The 21,916-nt window shown below is 51.0% G+C and overlaps 1 protein-coding gene across 7 annotated transcripts in view; it reads right to left on the bottom strand.

The window, feature by feature from the left end:
- The window catches only part of DLGAP4 (DLG associated protein 4), a 200,682-nt gene that overhangs the window by 141,952 nt on the left and 36,814 nt on the right, over positions 1-21,916 (bottom strand). The window lies entirely within an intron of this gene.

A 21,916-nucleotide genomic window follows, 5' to 3' on the forward strand; every position in this document is an offset into this window, starting at 1 on the left:
ACCATGGAACAATCATCACAGAAACCCAAGTGTTTGCACAACACTACATTTTCCAAAGCACTCTGGCATCCCAGCTCATGCGGGCCCCCACATTGTTTTTCAGAGGCATATTTACATGTCATGCATATTTACGATGCCTTTCCCACCACCCACAGAATCCCCACAGCAGCCAGGAAGCCGGGGTTCCAAAGGCTCCAATCTTCCCCACCACTGTCTTGCTTCTCCCTCCTTTTCCCTGGGTGGGGGTAGAGGGGAAAGGGGCTGGAGTCACACAGTCCTGAGTTTGAATCCCAGCTCAGCCCCTCACTCACTGGGCAACACTGGGCAGGCAGGTGCCCCTTTCTGAGCCTCAGTTTCCCCACTTGTCAAGTGGGAATAAGAGTGCCTCCTCTGAAGGCTGCTATGAAGATTAGGAAGGTAACTGCAGAGAGAACACCTGGCCTGGCATATGTGCCTGATGGAGATTTCAGAGAGGCTTTGTCCCTGTCCCCTGCACTCAGAGCAGGAGGCCCTTCATGACATCACTGCCCACCACCTCCCACATAACACGTCTTATGCAAGAGGCAAAGGGAAGCCAGGTGTCCCTCTCCACCCACCTCTCCCGAACAGGTGCTACTGCTCCTCCTTGGAACTTTAAATCAGCAGGAACCAAGCCCTCTTGAGAGAAGGAGAAGGCACCTCCATCCCCACCCACCCCCACCCCCCGCCCCCAGAACCTCTTGGCTACCTTGGAGGCCTCCGTGGAAGCTTTTGCCCTCGGCCCTCTCTTTCTACAGGCGGAGAAACTGAGACAGAGGAAATTGAGCTGATGTGGGGGCACAGAATCCAAGTGGGGCTGGGATCTGAACCCAAGCTTTCCACCTCAGCCCTGAGAGGGGAGACGCATGGGTCAATTCACAGTAGGAATAGAGAGTAGGAATACAGAGATAGGGCCAGCTGATGGTGGCGAAGGGTCACCTTTCTCTCCTGGTGACCCTAAGGACCTGGAAAGTCCTCATAACCTCCCTGTATCTGCATCCACTCTGTGCCAAACCCATAACATGCTTGACCTCCTTTGTTCCTCACTACAGCCCTATGGTGTTATCCCTGGTTTTCAAAGGGAGAAACTGAGGCTCAGAGTTTCAGGAATTACCCATGGGCACACACTGAGGAAGAGGCAGGGCATCCAATTCTAAGACCCAGCACTCAACCCCAGTGCTGCCCTGCCTCCCCAGTGGAAAAATCACCAATCAAGAAAAACAGGCATAACTGGATGAAAAATGTTTAAGTAGTAGAAAAAGAAAATACCAAACTCCAAAAAAATTCTGAATTCGTGGATACAAATTCTTAAAGATGCATAAAAGATTTCAAGACATGCCATAGGGCGTGAAAATTGCCAATGCATGGAAATGCAGTGTTTGGGAGGATGCCTTACGGACCACGTTGTCACTTTTAGCCAAAATCAGCCAGAGCCAAAGCAGAAGGAAAAGAAGTGATAGCAGAGGAGGGCAGCGGGGCAGGGACCCCAATCTGGGGGTTCCCCCCACTTCTTTGCTGCAGGACCAGAGCAAGTCTCCTCACAGATTCCCCATTCACAACAGCTAGGAGAAACACACAGGACAGTGTCTCAGGTCCCTGCCAGCTCTGACGGTATTCAAGATTGGGACTTCCAACGGGGCTGAACTTCGAGAACATCATGTTAAGTGAAAGAAGGCAGTCACAAAAGACCACATAGCATATGACTTCACTTATACGAAATGTCCAGAACAGGCAATTCTGTAGGGACAGAAAGTAGATTAGTGGTTGCCAGTGTGGGGCTTGGGAGGGGGTGAGGGCTAAGTGGTTCATGGTTTCTTTTTTGGAATGATGAAAATGTTCTAAAGTGGATTGTGGTGATGGCTGCATAGCTCTATGAATATACTGAAAACCATCGACTTGTTCACTCTAATTGGGGAGATTGTATGGTATGTAAAGTCCATCTCAATAAAGCTGTTACAACAATCCAACACTAACAGATTCGGCAATTTCCAAATGGGCAGCTGTCCTCTGGGAACCTGCAGGCCCCTCAGGGTTCTTCCACTATGGCCTGGGAAACCAGGGAGTATTTTCCCAAGAAGCCCCCCAGAACCCTCCAGACTCTCTATCCCAGAGGCCTTTGCACTTCACATCCACTTTCTCCAGGAAGCCCTCCCTGACCTCCCAGCTATGTCAGGTCCCTGGTTACTGGCTCCTAGGGTTCCCTGGGTTTCTCCTTCTCACCACTTAGGCTGATATGAGAAAAACACTTCCACGATTGCTGGCTAACACTGCCTCCTCTATCAGACTGGGAGCACCATGAGGGCAGGGCCATCATCATTGGTCATCACTATCAAGAGGGCAATGCCTGGCATACAGTGGGTGCTTCAGAAATGTTTGCTGATTGAATGACTCAACATTCCAGACCCTATGAAGCACGCCCGGCTTCCAGTCCTGGGACCACCACATTCTGGCTGAACAATCTTGGGCAGGTCATGTAACTTCCGAGAGTCTCAATGCCTCTTTCAGAGAGAGTGCGTGATGGCATAAAGGGATAATGGACATGGAAAGTACTTTATGAAGTGGCTCCTCCCACAGCTGCCCCTATTTCAGTTGAAGGAACCCACTCAGGCCCGAGCCTCTCTGAACACCTCTTCTTCCCTTACCCCCCGCATCCAAGCCATCAGCAACTCCTACTGGATCTCCCTGCACAATATATCAGGAAGCTGACGCACGAGTTGCTCTGCTCCCACCACTGTGGACAGAGCCATCATCATCTCTTGACTGGATTATTCATGCCCTCTCTTGTCTCTTGTTTCTGCCCTTGCTCCTGACACAGAAGCCAGAGGAATCCAGTTAAAACACAAGTCAGACCCTGCCCCTCCTCTGCTCTAAGCCCTCCATGGCCTTACTTTACCTCAAGTAAAAGATGACGGCCACAGATGCCACAGATGACCCCTCCCCCACCTCCAATTCTCCCCTTTCCTCCCTGCCCACTCCCCTTGCCCCAGCTACACTGGCCACTAGGCTGTTCCCCAGATATATCAGACATATTCCTGCCTCAGGGCCTTTGCACCTGTTCTTTCTCTGCCTGGAATGTTGGTTGCCCAGATGTCTGCGAGTCTTACCCCCTCACTTCCTTCAGGTCTTTACTGAGACCTGACCTTGTCAATGAGATGCAGTTCAGCAGAGTGGGTAAGACTTTTAACTGAAGAGCATGGGCTTGAGGTAAAAATCCAGGCTCACCATTGAGAGACCTTGGGCAAGTTTCTTAGCTTCTCTGAGACTCAGTTGCTCATTTCCAAAATGGGGGTAATTACACCTTCCTCATAAGGCTGCTGTGAGGCTTCCGTGAATTCAGTGAGCGCAGACTGCTTGTGTGCTATCATCACCCCCATCTGCTCCACCTAACATGCCCAGTGCCTGGCCCACCTGCTCTGTTGTTCTCCTTGCATGTGTCACTATATATAACGGGGGATGTGAACAAGTAATCTACCCTGATTACTGCCTGCCCCTGCCACTAAAATGCTGGCCCCCACAGGGCAGAGAGTTTTGCAGATTCGGTTTATTGCCAGGTCCCCAGTGCCTAGCCCAGCACCTTGTGTGGGGTTGCCCATTGAAGACTTCACTCAACAAATATTTTCAAGGCTGAATAAATATGTATTGACCAAGTGTCGCAAGCTCTGGGTTTCCCTGTCACAGACATTTCTGTCTCCAACGCAGCCTGTCCGTCAGAGCTCCAGGTCGACACAGGCAAATTCCTACCAGCAGCTCAGCCTGCTGCTGCCTTGTGTGGACCTCAGTGTACGGGTCCATGGCCCTGCTTGTGACCTTCCCTGGGAACCCTGCTCTCTTCCAGCATTATCTAACTTGGTACCTGGAACCAGCTAACCCTCTTCCCACACCTCTTCCTCCTTCTCTCTCACCTCCTTGTATGTAAAACACTAGACCATGTCCTATTTGTTTTGGAAACCTCCTAAACATCTCTCAAATCCCCTTCCCTTTATCCCGAGTCACTGCCTGTCCTGGCCACCGTGATCTCTGGTTCAGCCCGCTGCACCTCAATTCATCTTCTGTGCTGCAGCCACGAGGATCTTTTCAAGCCACATGTGGAAACAAATGAAAGCCTGCTCTGCAAGCCTGAGAAGCCAAAATCCTCATTGACTCAAAAAACAAACCCACCGGGACTTTTCAAAAGAATTCACCTCAGGGTTCCTCAAATAATGAAAGGCCTCCCTCAACCTTGCCACCCCAGGCCCAGGTAAAATGGCATTTGTTGTACAAAAATTTAATTTACCAAATGGATTTGCAAGGAACCTTTTAGCTCAATACATATTTGTAGAGTTGAATTGAAATAAAAAAAAATGTTTAAAAAAAAGCATTTATAAAGTCCCACATGCACTGGGGGCTTTCCACACTCCCATGTCTTATTTTCTCCTCTCAGCAAACCAGGCAGGTCTTACTGATTCCAGTTTCCAGATGAGGCAACTGAGATCCAAGAATGGAGGTTACTTGCCCAAAGTAACACAGTTCCCAGATTCCAACCACCCCCCCACCCCCCCACCCCACCCCCGCAAAGTCCTCCCAGGCTCCAGCTGGGTCAGCTGGGTCCAGAGAAGGGAGGTTACTTGTTCAAAGTAACGCAGTTCCAGATTCCCCCAAGTCCTCCCAGGCCTCAGCTGGGCCAACTGGGCCAGAGAGGCAGGCATGTTGGCCAGGCTAGAGAAAAGGTGCTGACCCCCGTGTTCTCTAGCTGACTGCCACAGGCTCTGAGGCCCTCAGAGCACATGGTCATTACTTGTTCATTTCCTGCTCCCTGCCTTTGCCTGAGTGGTTTCCCTGCTCAGGATAACCACTCCCCCAGCCAGTCAAAACCAGCTTGTCACCCTTCACAGTCCACTTCCAGCACTGAATCTCCTGCTTGCACTCCCTCCTCATCGGCTGCCCTGAACACATCACCTGCAATGATTTGTGGACGTTTCCAACATGGCAGCACATGTGTCCCGCCTGGCTCTTCCACCGCCAGAGACCATGGTTCCTCTGCTTCCTCAGACAGCTTGACCTCCAACCCTCAGTCCTGAGTCCACACTGACTTCCCCAGTCTTTCTGTGCAGCCTGACTTTGCCCCTGAACCTGACCAGGGCTCATCTCCCCAGCTGTTTCCAGAACCTTCTCTCCATAGACTCCTCATGCCCTCATGTCCAAAATGGACCTCATCACCTTTTCTTCTAAACCATTCCTCCCTGATAATGGCAGGATCTTTCCAAGCCCCCAAGCTAGAAACTTGGACATCACTCTGGACCCTTCCCTGCCCCTCAGCCCTCCCAAGCCTTGTTGATTCTGCCCCAAAATGTCTGTTAAACCACTGCTTCTCTCCATGCCCACTGCTCTGTACTATATTCAGGCCCCATCCCCCACCAGGGCGTCTGAGTACAAGCCACTCATCCACCCACACACCCATTCATGCCACCCACTTTCCCAACCATTCATCTATCTACCTGCCCCTGACTCACCATCCATCCATTCTAGCCATCCCTCCATCTACTCATTCACCCACCCACCCATCCACCATCCATAATTTACTGAACCCTCCAGTGCTTCAAGCCACAAGCTTGAAGGTGGGTGGGCACTGTGACCCAAGGATGACTTAGACTCAGTCCTTGGCCTCCGGATGCTCACACCAGAATGGGGTCTTGAAGGGGGAACATGACTCTGTAGAGGGTAGAGGGAAGGTGGAGAGGGCATCTAGGTCGAGGGATAAACAAAGGCATAGACAGAGGAAGGAGGCAGCTAGGGTGTCTGAGAAACTTGACCAGACAGGTGGGGAGCAACAGAGGTGGAGGCAGAAGGGCCAACTGAGGCTGGCTCTGCAAGGGCCTTCCAGACCAGGTAAGGGAGTCTGTACTTTATCCAAAGCACAGACTTGAGATACACAGCCTGGCCAGACCTTAGCCAGCTCTATCATGCAGTAGTAGCTGTGAACTTGAACAAATAACCTCAGTGTTCCTCATCTGTAATATGGGAATAATGATATACCTATTACAAAGGACTCAATGAGGAGTAAATGAGTTAATGCATACACATGTCTCTTAGCATAGTGCCTGATATATAGAAAAGGCTTAGCAAGTATCATTTCTATTATTGCTCATATTATTACTAATTAATATCCTCCAGCCAGCTGGTGGACAAAGGAGTGTTCTACAGAGAGAAAGTACATGCTCATGTAGACTGCAAAGCCTCCTCCTCAGCAGCTGGAGGTTCTGGAATGAATTGCCCCTGCCCAGGGTTTCCCAAGTTCCTGCCAGCCACAGCGTCACCAGCTCTCACCTTGCCTTCCTCTTTGGACCACCTCCAGTCAACCATGCCTGTCATTGCCCCAGACCGGCTCCCCGTGCCCTGATGAACCTCAACATGCCTTGCTCCTTGCTTTGAGGAGCATGGGCAGTTGAACTCTAACCTCTAAGGGCCTGGGGGGCTTCCCTGCTGAGAGCTTTCTGACACGTGCAGCCTGTCTGCTCTGACAGCTCTAGGGGACCGCTCCTTGCCTTTGCTTCAGTCTGCACAAGTAAATGGCTGAGCAGGGATCCAAACTCTGGTTTGCCAGTTTCCAGAGCCCCAGCTCTCTCCCTAAAATCTTGGAAGCCCCCGCCCCCCCAAATCATCAAGGCCCAAGATAATGCATGGACATGAACTTTTAAGGTACCAAGGAGTGTGTCCAGTAGAACTGTGTAACAATAGAGATGTTCTCATGTGCACTGGCCAACAGTAGCCCCAAACTACATGTGGCTACTGAGCACCTCAAATGTGACTAGCACAGCTAAAGAACTGAATTTTTAATTTAATTTTAATAGCTACATGTCCCTTGTGGCTGCCCTATTGGCTAGCACAAGACAGCTATTAGCATCCTCGCCCTGAGACTACATTTCCAGACGCACACACTTCTTGAGCCAGAGCTCACAAACCATTTTGTCATTTCGTTAGAAAGATTTCTACCGTGTACCACATAGTCCCTGCTTTTACAAACTGAGGCTATCCAGCATCCACAAATTAATTGCTTCTTTACAATTCAAGGTCAATCAAGAACTAGTTGCCAAACTCCTGCTCTGGGCCAGGCACCAAGCCAGATGTGGAAGACTGACACATTTGTCTCTCTCCCCAAGGAGTTCAGTCTAGTTGGGGGACCTGTCCTACATTAGGGTCTGTGACAGAGCGGATAGATGCAAGGACAAGGTTTACACATAATCTGGAGAGACATGAGGACAGAGCTACTGACTTAGTGGAGGAGTCTGGGAAGGAGTCCCTGGGAGGAGGGGACATTGACCTGGTGTCCTGACACTTTACAGTTGTAAGGTACTTTCATATCCATGGTCTCATTTGTGCCTCACTAGAGCCCCAAGAGGGAATTGGGCCTGGCCTGGATTCTGCTTTTCTGCGCACTTGATTCACATCCGCACACACTTCTGGGATGGGCACTGAGTGTGGGCTACAGCCCTAAGCCCTGAGAGGTGGAAGCTAAGACCCCCACAATGAGTGACAGCAGAGCTGATTCAGACTCCCAGGCCACTGTGCCCCTGATTCTTCCACCGTTGCTTCTCCAGAGGGTCCACCCACGACCCAGCCAGCTGGCTCTGCAGGGGCCTTCCAGACCAGGTAAGGTTGGATTCAGTCAAGGAATTGAAATCAGATATTCCCCAAATCCTCTGAAAGTCCAGTTTCGTGACCCCCAAACTTTCTAGCAGCTCTGATGGGACCCAGAAGCCCCCTCGCTGGCCATCTGGCCTCTCCTTGGCCCTCGAACTTCTGGAGGCCATAAAGATCTTCGTTTTAATGACATTTCCCTGTAATCCCTTCCTTTCTATTTAGCACCCTCAGGGCCCATGTGCACCTGCCCTACTTTTCCTTTCTCTGATTCCTTCTCCAATCTCAGGGTTGGTTCATTTTGTGCTTCTTAGGAGGAGTTTCTCTGCACTCCCTGCAGACACTCCTGCCTATGGGGGCCCAGGCAGTTCCAGCCCTGCCATCCCCCCTTGTTAACACTGAGCCCAGATGGTCCCTCGTGCAAAGCCTCAACTGGCATGGAGCCCCTTGGATTCCTCACAGCACCTTTGAAGCAGAAGGCAGGGGACACTGTGCCCCACAAACACTTCTTGAGCCCCTAGTTTGTGTGTGGCCCCAAGCTGAGCCAAGCTGAGAGTAAGGAGGTGAATGAGTCAGTGGAAGCTGCAAATATGTAAACAGCACAGCAGTCCAATATGACAGGATCGGCCCTGGAAGGAGGCCCAGGGGCCCCTAGGGGCCTTCACCAGCCTGACTATAAAAATATCAAAATGGAGGTGAGACTCAGGTGGGGCCTTGGAGGATGCACAGGCGTCTACTAGGTGGACAAAGTGGGGAAGGGCACTGGTGGCAAGAGGAAGAGGGACAGAGCATATGGTTTCGGGGGGACTGTGAGGAACTCTGTACAGGTGGTGGGCTGGTCCATGTGCTCTGGGGAAGAACAGGAGGAGGGAAGGGGAGCCAGGGCTGGAAACGCAGGTTGGGGCCCGATCACGAGGGTCCTGCAATGCCAGTCTGTGGAGTGTGGCCTTTACCCTGGGAGCAGTGGGGCACCCCAGGGCTTGGCAAGTTTGAGTGGGAGAAAGATCACCCAGAAGCTATGTGGGGCGGCCTAGAGGTGGCTGATGTGGTCCAGGTGATTGCTGATAGTGGTCGACCTAGGGCAGGGGCACTGGGGCTGGGGGCCAGCAGACAGAGCCAGGAGATATTTAGATTATAAAACCTATCAGATTTGAGGCACCTGGCTGGCTCAGTTAGAAGAGCATATGACTCTTGATCTTGGAGTTGTGAGTTCAAGCCCCATGTGGGGTGTAGAGATTACTTAAATAAATAAAACTTAAAAAAAATCATTCAGACTTGGGGCTGACTAGATGTGGAAGATGAGATAGAGGAGTCAGGGATGACTTCTAGGTTTCTGTCCTGAGTGACTGTGGGGATATATTGAATACTAAGCTTCTGGCTGCAACATTGTAAATATTTTGGGCTTGTGGGCCATTTGGTGCACCAAAGCTGTCAAAGACAAATGGGCATCTCTGTGTTACAACAATTTTTTTTTTTTTTACAAGAATAGGTTGGCCATGGCCAGAGTTTGCCAACCTCTGAACTACAAACAACAACAACAACAACAACAACAAAAGCCACCTTAAGCTGGTTTTAACAATAAAATGGATTAACCCATAGAACTGAAAAAGTCTAGAATTTTGGTGGACTTCAGGCACAGTTCAGTCAGGGATCCAGCTCTGTTTCATTGATATTTTCTCAATCCAGTCCTTTGCCATGTGTCAGCTCCATCTTAAGGCTGGCTTCCCCCATGCACACAAAATGGCTACAGTTGTTTCAGACAAATCACACCACCAGGAGCATGAGGAAGGATTGCTCTTCCAACCCAAGTCCTAAGAGTTACTCTGATTGTACTGTCTTACTTAGGTCACATGCCCATGCAGGAACCAATCACTGTGTCTGAGATATGGAACACACTGATTGGCTTAGCCTGGGTCACATGCTCTATTCCCAAGGGGGGATATAGAATCAGTTTCCCTTAAACTACATAGCTCCTCAGTGAAAACTGGGGTCTGATGGGATGGTGAAATAAAGGAATGCAAGAAAAACATAAGCCTATGTCCCCTGTGAAAATTCATAAAGGGAAAGAAACCTGACTAAGGTGGAGTTGGGAGGTGAGAAGGAGGATCTATACCACTCCATTTGAATTTAAGGGAAAATGGTCAATTATAGTTCCCAACAGAAGAATCATCAACAGGAAAGAATGATCAATGACATTTTCCTAACAGGAAAAGATGTACATAGAATCTCCTACAAGAAATTCACCGTCCCTGCAAGTCAGCCCATGAGAAACCATCATCACCCCGATCTCCTGCTTTTCTCCAATGGGTTTTCATTCAGAACAACCCCTCCAAACTTCCTCCTCCTTCTCCATAAAATAATGTTCCTGTCCTTTGTTGGACTTGCCTATGGTTTTGTTATAGTTTGCATATCCTCTGCTCTTGCAATCCTCTGCTCTTCTTGAATAAACCCATTTTTGTTGGTAAATGACTTTTATTTTTAAGGTTAACACTCTACATAAAGACTTCTAGGCAAATGCTCATAACAGCATCATTCCTAATAGCCAAAATTTCAAATGCCCATTAACCACTGAATTATATATAGATATTATGTTATATATGTATTATGTGTGTGTGTGTATATATATATCTTCATAAACATGGACTATTACTCAGCATTAAGAAGGAATGAAACACTGATATGTGCAATGACAGAGATGGACATAAAAACCAATATGCTGAGTGGAAGAAGCTAGACAAAAAGACTACACATATGTTTCCATTTAAATAAACTTTCTGGAAAAGGCAGAGTCAAAGAGACAGAAAGCAGATCGGTGGTTGCCTAGGGCCTGGAATGGGAGTGGGGACTGACTGACTGCAAATGCGCACAAGGAAACTTTGGATTGTGGTAATGGCTGCATACTGTATAAAGTTATTAAAACTCAAAAAGAATATACTTAAGCAAGCTTTATGGTATATAAACTATACCTCAGTAAAGTTTTTTTAAAAGGCTGATGGGGACAAAGGGCAGGCTGCGGCATAGCTACCAGGATCCCCCAGAGGACAATGGTGCCACTCACTTGTCAGGGGACAGAGTGGCACAGGCAGGCCTGAGGGCAAGCGCTAAGGTCACTCTGGACAAGTTGAGCAGAAGGTGATTCTGGGGCATTGCAGAGATGTCCAGGGAGAGCTCTGGGGAAAGGCCAGGAACAGAGCTGTGGGTGTTCAGAGGGACACTGAAGCAGCAGCAGTTGAGTCTCTTGGAGAGGGTGTGGCCTGAGAAGAGAAGGCCCTGGGACAGAGCCCCAAGAAAGAGACATTTTGGGGAGCAGTGGAGGAAGAGAGGTGGCAAAGGCTCTCGATGCAGCAGCCAAGGAGGCAGGTCTGTGACAGGTCCAGTGTGCCACGGAGAGTGCTGCTGCCCAGAGCCTGGGGCGGGGGAGGGGTGGCGCAATGCGCATGAGCAGTGGCCACCAGGTCAACCACAGGAGGTCCCAGTGGCTTTGGTGAGAACAAGGACCACAAAGGGGTGTGATGTGATCCTGGATGCACAGGCTGAGCATCATCAAAACCCCTGAGAAGCTCAGCTGAGGGAGGGAGCAGGGTGGTTGGGGCATTGTGGAAACAAGGGGCAAAAGCAGTGGGTTAAGGAGTACACAGACGCCGAGGACCTGGTCTACACTCCTGATAGGCGGTGTAGCTGGGAAGAGGAGGAGACACGTCAGTGTGGTGGCACACGCAGCCATTCCAAGCTCCATCACACACGCCTGGAACCTGGTAGCCTGCCTGATGCCCATGCCACTGTGCCCCAGAGAACCGCTGCTCACGCTGGGGAAATGGCTCTTAGTCTTCTAGGTGTTGGTGCTCTGGTCTTTTCTCCTGGCCATCTGAGACAAAATCTGTGTGTGCTTTGTGTGGTATCTTTGAGTGAAATACCATTGGGAATGCTCTTGGCATTACCTGCACTTAAGCTCTGGGCATCTCCTCCTCCCACTGGATGGCCCAGATGCCCATCAGCCCAGAGGGCATGAGACTGGGACCTGTAAAGGGCCTCCTATTTTTCCAATTCCACAAACAGTGTTCAGGTTGTTCTTCCCCACAGTCCTGACAGGTTGTCATCATTACATCCATCTGGCTCACAAAAAGAATGAGACTCAGAGAGGTTGAGTGGCTCACCTAGGGTCACACAGCAAATGAGTGGCAGAAGTGGGGCTGGCACCCAGGTCAGCCTGCCTCAAAAGGCTGCCATTTTGTCCCACAGACACTTGGCAAATGGGTGTGGAAAACAAAAAAGGAGGAGGGTAGGGATGAGGAAGGGGGGGGGCAGCATTCTGAATAGCCAAGTGGTGAACCTAGGTTTCAGCCTCAGGTCTGCCCCAGCTCTTGTGGCCAGGGCAGGTCACTCTCCCACACAGGGCCTCAGTTTCTCCAGCTGTACAATGAGCTCTTAGACCCCTTGTGGCTGCCACACTGAGTTCTGACCAGGTGCTTATTGGAGACACTTCTGCTTTCTATGGTAGAAACAAAAAAAAATGTCCCCAGAAAGGTTAGCAGCAGAGAAAGGCCATGGTGTTGGGGAGAAGGAAGAAGGGGCCTCTTCTATCATTCTGGGCCCTGGAGGAGCTGCACCGGGGGAATATAGCCCAGCCCAGCCCAGCCCAGCCCAGCCCAGATGCTGGCTCAGCCACTTTGCTGGAACAAAGACTCAGCCTGAGGTCACAGTGTGGCTTCCAGGAGCCACCCCCTTCACAGTCATCCCAGCAGGACCTGCCATGGGTTGGGGGTGGGGAGCTCTGCACAAATCCCTCCTCTTTCGCAGCTGTGGCTGCCCTGTCTGCAGACCCCTCCAGAAAAGTAGCTGTTTGGGCCAGCTTTCTTCCCACCCTCAACTCTGAGCTCACCCTTCCTCTCCATCCTCCACAACTGCAGCCCCCCTGGAGCCTCATGGCTGCCCCAGCACCTCCATGGGAGATGGCTGAAGGACACCTCATTAGTCAGAGTCAAGATCTTTGGAAAGGAATCAGAGGCTGGAGAGGGTAGGTGCCTAAGCAAGGCCACACAACAGACATGGGGGGCCAGCACAGAACCTGAGCCTCCTGACTCCCCACTTTATTTTTGTGGCCCCTCCCAATGGTTTTTATGACAGAAAAGATTTTATTCTTTTTCATGTCCTTATGTTAAATTTATAACTCAGACCCACATCCTGATTCTCAGTTCACCAGACACATTTCCAGTCACCCAGATATTGCTCTCTGAAGTGACCATGAGGGACCCTGGCTCACTCCCCTTTCTGCCAACACAGGTGACCTCATTCAGTCTTGTGGATTTTAACACCAATTTCTCTCTCCCTCTCCTTCTCTTTCTTTTCCCCTCCCTTCACCCCTCCTTTCTTCCTACTCTCTCTCCCCATATTCAACCCATCAGGTTGTCTCTACATTCAAAGTATCTCCAGAATCCAACCAGTCCTTGCCACCTCCACCTCTGCAACCTGGTCCCAGCCTCCCATGGCCTCCCTGCCTCCACTCTTGATCCCTTCAGCCTGGTCTTCACAAAGCAGCCAGAGGGTCCTCTTAAGATACAACTCTCTGCTCAAAGCCCTTGGGGGCTCTCATCTCACTCAGAGTGAAAGCCAAAGGCCTTGCCTTGGCTTACAGGGACCTACACATCTCTCCTCCAGGCCCTCTGACCTCACCTCCCACTACTCTCCTGGTCAAGCACACTGGCCTCCCAGCTGTTCTTACCTCGCAACCCACTTGCATCCCAGGCCCTTTGCACTTGCTGTTTCTGCTCCCTAGATATCCACATGGCTCGCGTCCTCCTCATTTCCTTGGGTTCTCTGTCAAAAGTCACCTCCTTAGAGAAGCTATCCTAGACCTGAACCCCAACCCCCCATCTGACCCAACCATCATTCTCCAACCCTTCACCCTGCTTTATAGAATGTATAACAACCCCCCCCCCCCCCCACTGCAGTACATCATACTTACTGGCAGGCTTGGATGAGCCCGTCCCTAAAGTAAGCCCAGGAAGGAAGACACTATATCTTTTCCCTACTGATATATCCGCAGCCCCCAGCCCAGGGACTGGGACACAGTAGATGCTCAATAAGTATTGAACAAATGAAAGAATAATACCTGGCAGCACTGCTGTGAGGGGAGACTGCCATTTCCATCACCATTACTGTGACCGGCCAGGTCCTGCCAACGGGTGGGCTCAGGATGCAGAGGGGTAATCCCAGCAGCAGTGGCAGCTGCTACCCCCTCCTCTGTGCCAGGCCATCAGGTCCACCCCACTCTGGGGGCTCTCTTCTGTTATCCCCATTTTACAGAGGAGGAACCAGAAGCTCCAAGCGGCAGAATGACTTGCCCAAGGTTAGACAGCCAGCCTGACATGCACTAGAGGAGAGATTAAAACAGATCTGTTGGGTCCACAGAGCCCCACCCCCAAATCTAGCTGCCCTGGCCTGGCATCTGACCCTTCAGGCCCTCAGAGGTTGTGGTTAGGGGCTCATGGTGCTGCTGCCAGGTGACAGGCAGAGTGGCACCCTGTTGGCAGACACAGTGCTTTCCCCCTCCCCATCCCTCCCACATACTCATGACCAGCCTCTGGGGGCAGCAGAGGCCTCGCATCCAAAGTGGGAGGGGTCAGACAGTGAGTGAATATGTCCGCCTCTGGCCTCTGCAAAGGGAAGATAAAAGCTCTCAGCACACGTACCTCTCTTGTCATCCACTTTTGGGAAACACTTAGTTATCACCTACTGTATGAAGAGGACTGTGCTGATGTTTGTGGGAACTAAGAGATGTCACCATGCAGCCCCTTCCCACTTGCTGGTACAGTGGGTAAGCCCCTTGCCAGCCATCAAGTCATCTAATTCTCCCTACATACATAACAGATAAGTAATATCAGGCCCATTTTACAGACCATGAAAGTGGGGTACACATTTTTATCTGGCACCTGTAAATCCAGTTATCTGAGGAAGCTGCATTCTGAGTCTCAGGAGGGTCAGGATGGTGCAGGTGCTGGCTTGGTGAGGAAATGTCCCTAGGGCCAGGAAGATGGATGAGATCACAGGGGGCCATCCCAGCTACCCTTCCCAGAAGGGACTGTCCTCACCATGACCCAGGCACTTGCTCCCACCTCCCCAAACCCCTAGAGATACTCATCCACTATCTCATTTGTGCCCCCACATCCATGAGGGGGCTGCCTTTCTAGTGCACAAGAAACCAGTATCAAGAGTGAAATGGGGGGCGCCTGGGTGGCGCAGTCGGTTAAGCGTCCGACTTCAGCCAGGTCACGATCTCGCGGTCCGTGAGTTCGAGCCCCGCGTCAGGCTCTGGGCTGATGGCTCAGAGCCTGGAGCCTGTTTCCGATTCTGTGTCTCCCTCTCTCTCTGCCCCTCCCCCATTCATGCTCTGTCTCTCTCTGTCCCAAAAATAAATAAAAGTTGAAAAAAAAAAATTAAAAAAAAAAAAGAGTGAAATGGGGCCAGTCGGGCCCAAGGGCAAGCTGAGGGAGGGGGACAAACCAGGCTTGGTATGTGCCAGCTTCCTGCCTCTCTGTACAGATTGCTTTCCTGTCCCCAGGCACCTCCTCCAAGCAGCCACCTGGGACCTACAGGCTGAAAACGGGATAACTGTGAGTTGCTGGTGCACTGACTTGGTTGGTAACTCATGGGAATGAAACGCTGGTGTGAGCACGACTGTGCCCAGTGGTGTTGCTCCTCCGGGGACAGGGAAGTGGGGCTGGGGGGGGAGGATGTTGGTGTGGGGGAAGCAATCTATCTCCTGGGGATGCTGGGGATGCTGCTCTCCCAAAACATGTTGGAGAATTTAGTTATCAAGAAATACCTAGGGGCGCCTGGGTGGCGCAGTCGGTTAAGTGTCCGACTTCAGCCAGGTCACGATCTCGCAGTCTGTGAGTTCGAGCCCCGCGTCAGGCTCTGGGCTGATGGCTCAGAGCCTGGAGCCTGTTTCCGATTCTGTGTCTCCCTCTCTCTCTGCCCCTCCCCTGTTCATGCTCTGTCTCTCTGTGTCCAAAAAATAAATAAACATTGAAAAAAAAGAAATACCTATTATTTATTGACCATATACTTTATTATCCAAATCAGGACACTTACAAGATTGAAAAGGAAGCTGTTAATAATTATTCCAAAGCTGGCCTGGGAAAATCATGACATGGGCACATTATTTATTGAACACTTACTATGTGGCAGGATGAATACTGGATAGTTCACATGTACCATCACTTTCTCTCCTCACGGTGACCCATGAAAAGCTACGGCAGCCACCCTAGCCTCTTTCCTGTTTCTCTGTCAAGCCTGAGTTTTCACCACTGGAGTCTCTGCCTTGGGCTAAGGTACTGAAAGCCTCATTTACAAGACATAACCCCTCACCTCCTGGACCCCATCCCTACAATAACCAACCCATTTTCAGCCACTGTGACTTCAGCATGGACTCATTTCATAAGGAATAGATTTCAAGGTCAGGGTGTGAATGGGGCTGAAGAGAGGGATAACTGGGGTCGGGGGTGAAACAAGTGGGTCCTCAGATGTTGGGGTCATGGAAGGAAAACAGAGAAAGGGAGTAAAGGGGCTTGTATAAGACATACCATTCAAGGCCCTTGGCAATCCAGATAAACCCCACCTACGCTTTTGAATATACCATCTACTAGCTCATCCCACACCACACACCAGGCACAACCTGTTTTTCCTGCCTCCATCACTTTGTGCGTGCTGCTCCCCCACATCCATGATGCCATCTGCCAGTCTCAGCTGGGCAACATTCCCCCACCCCCTTCAAGGACTGATTGAAACACCACTACCTCCAGGAGGCCTTCCCTGATAGCTCCTCTCTGGGGTTTGCCCCTCCCTCCTCTGGGCCCAGCACCTTGCTCAGGCTTCCAGTGCCTGTGGAGTGAAGCCTGAAGTCTCATCAGCCTGCCGGCCCCATGGCTACCGGGCAGTTCATCACTGAACTCCTCAAGGCAGCCACAACAGCTTCCCACCACTGATGGCAAGCATGAGGTGCCCATAACAACACAGGCCCTGGACTTTGTCCAGAGAGGTCCAGATCCAGGGGGTCTTGACTGGGCCAGGAATTTGGATTGTCAAGTCTCTCCAAGGAATTCCATTGCATGCTAAATTTCAAGGTTCCCTGACAAAGCAGGTGAGCAGTGAATGTCCACTAGAAAATAATGTAATAGAATCAGGAAGCAGCTGCCCCTGATATCCTGAAGGAAAGCACTTATGGTGGGGGCTGGCTGTAGATTCTGCTCATTCATTCACCATATATATTTTTTTTAAAGAAAGCTCTATACCCAACATTGGGCTCGAATTCATGACCCTGAGATCAAGAGTTGCATACTCTACTGACTGAGCCAGCCATTTATTAAGCACCCACCAACCAGTAACAAAGACAACAACTGACATTGTCTGGTACTCATCATGTTCAAGGCTCAGTGCTCATACCATCTGAGTAAATCTTCAAACAAACCCCCACCCAACCCTATGGGGCAGGTGCCATCATTCCCCCCATCTCACAGATGAAGAAACAGAGGTTCAGAGGGGAGAAGTGAGCTGCCTGAGGTCTCACAGCCAGTAAGTGGAAGAGCAGGAATTTGAACCCAGGTCAGCTGGCCCTAGAGTCCACACTCTAACCACCTCAGTGTGCACCACCCCTGGGATATGACCATGGACAAATGACCTGTCCCCAGTTTATCTGCCAGCAGGGAAGAGACACCAAACACACAAACAACACATACTTTCAAATTATGGCACACATGAGAAAGGAAAAGAAGTGATTCTTCCAGAAGACAATTGCTGGGGGGAAAGGGGACCCACTGCAGATCTCCCTGAGGATGGTCCCTTTGCCTCAGTTTTCTTACCTATGTAATGGAAGAGTGGGGCCAGCCGATCCCTAAGAACTTTCCTGCTGGCACATTCTAGGAATTCAGGCTTCCTTTCTCTGGACCTTTATTTCCCCTTCTGTACAGTGGACTGGAAGGAGAGCAGAGTCAGTTGTGATCCCAGGACCCTTCGAACTCAGTCCCTGGGCTTCCCACGACCAAGTCAGCCTGGAGTTCTTAGAGCAGTGTCCTTGGGAGTGCATCTGCCACCTATTGTCATGGTGATGCCCCAACCAAGGATGGGGCTATAGTGATGCTGGAACCTGGAAGTGGTGCCTTGGCTCCTCCTCTCCCAGGAGAAATAGCCTCTGGGTCCAGCAGACTCACTGAGCCAGTAGAAGGGATACTTGGCTTTGCTAACTCATCCAGAGCTCTGCTGCCTTCACATGGTTAGGATGAGGTGGAGGGCCCCACCCCCCTGAAAAGGACCTGCCATCCAGGGCCCCAGGCACAGCCGAGGCCCAGTCTCCTCTGTCAGCCTATCAGCCAGGCAACCAACGGATTGTGCTGTCCATGGTGCTGAAACCTCAGCAAGGCTCCTGAGACTGGATCCCCCTTGGCAAACACTTCTAGGAGCCAGTTTTGCCGGGGGTTGGGAATTCAGGAAGGAAGATGGGTACCTAGGGATAGACAGAGAACTATGGCCAGTTGGGTTCCACATGTCCCAGAAGTGTGATTTCAGACCAGCCTTTTGCCTTTACCTCTCTGTGCCTCAGTTCTCTCAATGTAAAATGGGGACAGTAACCATACTGACCTCATGAGTCGGTAGTGAATGCAGATGCAGCACATGGTACATGGAGAGGCCCAATGAATGCTAGGTATGAATGCTAGCTATTACTGTTAGATTGTGTACTTGTTATTTTGAGAGGCTAACTGTGATTGGGGTGCATGCTGTGTGCCTGGTCTTCCAAGAATTTTACCTGCTTCTACTCACAGAAGTCCTATAAAATCGTACTAAAATGGGGATAAGAATACACACGAACATTCTGAGGCACAAAAAGGTGAACTCAGTAGCCTTAAATCACACAGTTAGTGATGTGGGGAGCAGAGATTCAGACCAGTTAGTCTTCCAAACCACTGAATCTATCCCATTCCACTACCACTATCCAGATGGAAAAACTATGGACCAGGATCAGAGAGAGTCCTGACTTACCACCATCCCCAGAAAACCCAGGGTCACACCTCCCAGTGCAGATCTCTTCCTACTTCTCTGAGCCAGGCTCCCCCCAGCAAGGTGAACAGGACTCCGTCATGGCCACGGCAGCTAGAACTGCAGGCAGGCAGCTCCCTCCATGGTGATCCCTCTGCCCTGCTGGAGGGTCCTCTGTCAAAGGCAGAGATGTGAAGTGGCCCAGAGACAATGTGTGTCAGCTGCAGCCATAGGCTAGCAGCACTCAGTGCCTTCCAGTGCCCTTGCTAGCAGGCAGAATTAGAGTGCAGGGGAGAGGGCAGGGCCAGGGCAGTGCTGCTGGGGCCCCTCTAGCTATGGCCTGGTTTCCTAGCAAAGAGAAGACCCAGACATGCACCCAAGCTGCTCCCGTCCCAAATTTCCTGCTGTGTGGAGTCCATGCACGCACACATGCACTCACAGATATAGTTCAAATCCATCCAACAGAGGGCTCCTGGCAGTCTCAAAACCCCAATTTTTTCCCTTGCGGAGGTGCAGCCTTGATCTCTGGTGGGGATAAGGGGCAAGTGAGGCATTAAAGAGTGGTGGAACCCAGAAACTAGCTTCCTATCCCAGCTCTACTCCTTCTAAGCTGGGTGATCTTGAGCAAGTGAGAAAGTTGGTCTGATGTGGTATTACTTCTATGAAATGGGGTTTCTGGGCCTTGGTGTAGGGCATCAAGCAGATCATGGATTGAGATGGGTTTTGAGACATTAGAATTGGTCACTGCCTACTGTGGTGTGAGAAGCTTAAAGGAGAAATCCCAGGGACAAATACCAGCCCCAGAATTGGGTCCTCCATAGCCACTTTTGCCCCAAAGTCTGTACCAGCTGCCTTCCCAGGCTCCCCTTTTCCCATATGCCCCTCCTATTCTCTTTCACATAGAGGTGGGGGGTAACTTTGGAAAACATAAAGCAAAGCTGCTTGCACACTTTCAGAGCTGTCCCAGTGCACTTAGGTAAGGGCCAAACTCCTGGCTGGGACCCATAAAACCTTATGGAGTCCAATCAGCTCCTGTTTCCTTCACCAGCATCACTTCCCCCTCTTTGCCCTGTCACTCAGCCCCAGCAGTCACTCTGGGGCTTACTCTTCTCTGAACAAACCAGCCTCTGCCTCACCTCCAAGCTCATGGCCCTGCAGTCCCCTCCACCTGGCTGGGTCTCCCCTAGCATTCACTTGACTGGTTTCTCTCCTCCCTCAGGGCTTAACATGTCACCTCTTCCAAGAGGCCTTCCCTGGCCACCCTGAAGTCTAAAGTACTTCCCAGCACCACACAATGGCTCCGGCCTTGGGTTTCTGCTGCCAGTTAGAGGAAGAAACCTCTGCTGGCAAGCAACAGAATAAGGTGTGTGCACCAGGTAGCTTGGGGTATGCCTCTCTCCAGCTGCAAGTGCCAGAGTGACAAGTCCTGACATTGAGGGATCCCTCAGCTGAATGGCCTTGGGCATGTCACCTTACCTCCATGAACCTCAATTTCCCCACCAGGACCATGGGGCAGACGAAGCAGTCTGAGACCCTTCCAGTTGGCAGTGGTTGCCTCCTTCCAGGCCCTGCCTTGCATTGACCCATTTTTCTGAGGATTCTCCGAGCCCAGACAGTTGCTCTCTGAGGGCCCCAATCCCATAAATCACAACTGATTTCATGGAGCAGGGCGGCTGCTGGCGCCCAGGCATTTTGTGGTCATTAATCAACATTGGCGGTACCAAGGCTGCTGCAAGGCAGCTTTGCAGGGTCTGGGTCTGGTCTTCAAGGCTGGGGTACCTGCCAGGCTGAAATGGCTAGCCCCTAACAGATTCCCCTTATCCTGACAGGTCCCTACCCACCTGCCTCTCCTGCCTCTCCCACTCTGCATTCAGCCAACAGGTACTCCCATTACTCCCTCTGGAGCTACTCCTCAGCTTCCCAGGCTCTCATAGTGTGCAAACAGACAGAAGCCATCCTGTACCCCACTTTATCAAAGAGGAGTCTGAGAAGAGGAGTGACTTAGCCAAGATCACACAGCAAGTGTGTGGAGGCCTTTTGATCTGAAGCTTCTGATCTTTGCCCCTGTCATTGAGGAGACCCCAGCCCAGGGAGAGGGCATGGGGTGGCACACTGAGCCTCCACCCAGCCTGGAAGACCCCAGCTGCCTGCTGTGCCTGTATTCACAGCCCCCTCTCCTGACCGAAGGGGTCTGCTCCAGCTGCCGCGGGCTCCTGGGAAATTAAACCTCTCATCCCCGACGTTCTGGGTCCAACAGGCTGCCTCTGTTCCCTCTCTTCAATCTGCTCAAAGAAATGAGAAAATTGAATGAAGTGTCCCTGGGGATCTGAAACTGTACTGCCAGCCGGCAGAAAGGCAGGAGGCTGTCATGGTGCCCACTGGGTGCTGAGGACAATGCCCCAGCAGCATCTAAAATACCCGAAGATAAAAGTCAGGGTGACAGCCACTCAATGTCTGAGTAACTATGGCAGAAGCCTGACTTTCCATCTATCCACCCAACCAATATTTACCAAGTGCCTACTGTGTGCACCTACTGTGTGCATCAGAGTAGAGCGAGTGAGGGGAGAGCCCAAGTGGCCTATGCATGCAGGCTCTAGGCAGAATGTCCCCATCAAATCTGCCTCCTCCTTGCAGGAGCCTTGTTTCCTCTTCTCTAAAACAGGAGTGATGGAAACTATGATGCTCTCCAAGGGCTACTGAAGGATCAAAGGCTTATGAAGGTGGTTGCATCGTGCCTGGCACATAGTACATGCTCAGTTAGTGCCAGGTGTTTTATTGTCGTCGTTGGTCTATGCCAGGTGCTGGGTTAGAGCACTGAACAAGACAGATGTAGACTCTGAGCTCACAGAGCTTACTTTCTAGCAAAGATGAGAGACAAACTGGTAAAATAATTGTAAGTTGTGATAAATATCCCAAGGACCTGGGACTAAGAAAAGTAGGGGGCCAAGACAGCGTCACAGAAAGTCCCCCTCTAAAAAGGACAGCAAGGTGACAGCCTCGATAGATAAGAACTGGGAAAATGTGGGCAGAGGGGATAGTCAAGCATGACCTCCAAGGTAGGGAGCAGCTTTGTATAGTATTTAAGGACCCGAAAAAAGAGCTGTGTGGAAAGAGAGGACTAAGCAGGGTGAGTGTGTTCCCTCTCTGGGCCTCAGTTTCACTCTCTATGCACAAGGGCATGGAAGGGCTTCCAGGCTCCCCAGAGCTACCACTAGTACAGGCCTCTTTGCTCCAGGAGAAGCCTGGGGGAGCAGTT

The sequence above is a fragment of the Prionailurus bengalensis genome, chromosome A3 (assembly GCF_016509475.1).
Source record: "Prionailurus bengalensis isolate Pbe53 chromosome A3, Fcat_Pben_1.1_paternal_pri, whole genome shotgun sequence".
NCBI lineage: Eukaryota > Metazoa > Chordata > Mammalia > Carnivora > Felidae > Prionailurus > Prionailurus bengalensis.